Source organism: Mandrillus leucophaeus, unplaced genomic scaffold, assembly GCF_000951045.1.
Source record: "Mandrillus leucophaeus isolate KB7577 unplaced genomic scaffold, Mleu.le_1.0 Scaffold209, whole genome shotgun sequence".
Lineage (NCBI taxonomy): Eukaryota > Metazoa > Chordata > Mammalia > Primates > Cercopithecidae > Mandrillus > Mandrillus leucophaeus.
The window spans coordinates 1,507,679-1,510,984 of NW_012102132.1; positions in this window are offsets into that span (position 1 = coordinate 1,507,679).

The window sequence follows — 3,306 nt, forward strand, 5'->3', positions numbered from 1 at the left end:
TCCTGGGAGGCCTAGCCCAGCAGGAGGAAATCACTCAGCCTTGCTAAGCGGTAGCACCACCACCAGCCCCGCGAATCCTGCATCTTCCTGCTCAGCTCTCGACACACAGTTGCTTCCCTCATTCTCCACTCAGCTGACTTCATTCCCACACCCCGCTTCACAGAAATCATGACCTCCCCCACCCCAGCATGTTGCCATCACACGTCTGTCCACAGCATCTTGTCTGCCTACCCTCTGGTTCCAGGTGTCTTTCCACCCATCTTGAGGCCAATCCCACTCTTGGGCTCTGGGTGCTAGCCGCTCAAACTCTAGGGCAGCACTGCACAACAGTTGCAGTGATGGAACTGTTCCATCTCTGTGCTGTCCAATAGAGTAGCCACTAGCCACCTGTGACTACTGAGCGCTTAAAATGTGGCCAGTACCACCAAGGAGATAAATTATTTTATCTTAGTTCATTTAGGTAGTTGGACGCGGCTAGTGGCTACTGTATTGTACAGTGCAACTCCAGAAATTAGTCCTGCCCTCTCCCAGGTCCTCAGCTTCACCCTCCCCATCAGCCATTCACAAGTCCTTCTCTCTCATCTCCTGCTACCTCCCACTCCACCCCCACCCACCCCCACTGCATTTTTCTCTGGTCCTTCACAGCCAAACTTCTTCATGGATTTGTCGCCACTGCCTCTTCTTCCACACCCGCACCTTGTCCATGCCCTAGGTCTTTGTGAATGTCGTTTTCTTCCCCACCTTCCCAGCCCCTCCCCACATAATGAATTCTGATCACCTTGGAAGCGTCAAGGTAAAAAGTTACTTTTTCCAGGAAGCCCTACCGGGCACCCCCATCCCAGAAGAGATTGGTTGTCTTTGCCATGTGTCCCCGTGGTGCTCTAAACAATCTCTGGGACTGTACATGTCAGTTTCTTGCCATTGCCTGTTTAATTACCAGGCTTCTCTGCAGACTGGTTATTCCGTGAGGGTAGAAGCCAAGCTCCCATGCCCATCATCACATTCCTGTGCTTGTGCCAGGCACGTGATGGGTGGTCAGTAAATATTTGTTGAAGAAAAGCCCTAAGGGGGAAACTGTAGCTAAACAAGTAAGTGACAGATGCTTCAGTGGAGGACCCAGTGGGTGGGTGGGAGCTGGAGGTTGGTAAAGGCTTCACAAAGGTGACATCTCCAGGGGATCTGAAAAGACAAAATGAGTTTACCAGGTGAGCAAGTCGGGAGATTATTCCGAGGAGAAAGACATCATGAGCAAAAACTCAGACATGCAGTGGCAATGAGCAGGAAGAAATGCAGACTGGGCAGAAGGGGTGAGAGAAGGAGGGCTGCCAGAAACCAGGCTGGGGACAGAGTGAGGCCCAGAGGAAAGGGGCTTGCCTTGGGGGCCATGCATTTTACCTTCAATCTGTTGAAGTTGAACCTGTTCAGCTTTGAGGCCTTTTGTTTACCCATTTGCATGAGAAGGGAACTCTACAAGGAAGCTTGGAAGGGACCACGGTGGTCTCAGAGATCCATTGCTCAGATCTCTCTTGCACACAGAACTTTCTGCAAGAAGTGCAATTAGTTGACGACCTCCAGCCATGGGTGCCTTCAGGCTCTGCCTCAGCTTTTAGGGCAAGGCCATGCACTTCCAGTGACTGAATATGGCCAATCCAGGTTAGATCACTTCTCTGGGTGATCTTTACACTAGAACTCCCCATGGACCTGGCTGAGACTCTCTGAGCTGCACTGAGGGGTGAGGCTTTCCCTACCGGCCCCTCCTTCCTTCTTCTCTCCCTTCAGAGGAGTCAGACCTGCTTCCTGGCCTGAAGGCCCTCCTCACCTCCTCCTGCTCCCTCCTCACTTCATCTTCCATAAGCATTTCCCCCAGTAAACTTCTTGCATGTCTAATTCCATCTTAACATTTGCTTCTTGGAGGACCCAACTGGCACAGCGCAGAATTACTGACACACACACTTTCCCCTTACTGAGTCCCCTGTTAAACACTTGCCACACATTGTCTCACTAACCCTCCCAGCAGTGCCATGAGGTAAGCACCGTTATTATCTTCACTTGACAGATGAGAATGGGGGCTCAGAGAGGATAAATTACTTGCACAAGGTCATACCACCAGGGCTTGATGGAATTCAAAATCAGGCCTAGGCATGCCTAACTCCAAAACTCAGCTGCTCAACTCTTGTACTGTAACCCTTTAGGGGCTGGTTGGGGCAAAGTTGTCCTGGAGACAATGGCCAAGCAAATGAGCGGGACTGGAGCACGTCATCTCAAGAGTCCTCCAGGCCTTACTTTTTTCATCTCTGTGGCTTTGGGACACGTAGGCACACACTGGTGCCAGGATTTACCTGTGCCAAGGAACCTGCCTGCCACACTGTGACCAGGCAAGCACTGGATTGAGGATAAACAGATTAGGATTCCAGTATGGGGGCTTTGATCAGCACCTGAGTGATCTTAGGCAAATGACGTAGATTCACCAGGAACCTTCATTTCCACAGCTACTGTGATCATCTGATTCCCATGATGATCTGGTGCCCCGATGTTTGATGCCCTTCTTTGCCACAGCCTGACTTCCTGTCCAAGATGCCCAAGGCAAAAAGTAGACTTTTTCTCTGGCTTGCAAAGTGATTTGTGGTCTCAGCTCAAAAGCCTGAAAACTAATGTTTGCAGCCAGGGGGTTGGAATACCTGAGGACTGCTTAGGTAAATAGTCCTACCGGACTGCCTCTGGAGAAGGTTTTTGGTGGTGAGCAGAGGGGCCCACTCAAGGTCTGCTTGACCTGTGCCTGGACCTGCACCTGTTCACAATGAAGGTGCAGTCTCAGCCCCCTTGGGGAGAGGATGTGGTCATTGGCAGTGCCCCCTCAGCCGCGTGTTGTGGGATCTAACCAGTGGTATGCTGGTAAATGTTTAACTGGCTCTCTGGGGGAATGTCCTAATTTCTAGTGTTTGCCAGTTTCCATAGAGCAAACCCTCCTACTCTAGCCAATTCCAAGCTTCAGACTTGTCGTTACTGAACACAGAGGTAGGAAGAGCTGTGCACAGTTGGCTGGGCTCTTGTGCGCTGGAGCCAGCCCCAAAACACCCCTCATGGGTCTAACCCTGTGACTGACTGAGGAATAGCTCCTCATGTATGGCCAGAGATTCCTGAGTACAGAGGGCCAGGTCAGGAAGCAGAGGAATCAAAAGGATGGGGCAGGGGTTAGGGGCTTCCACTGGCTGGGCTGGGAGCCTGGGAAGAACATGTCGCACCAGATGCCACATCACAGCTCAGCGTGTTGCTGCACAGTCTGGCCCAGCGTGTGTTCATGCATTT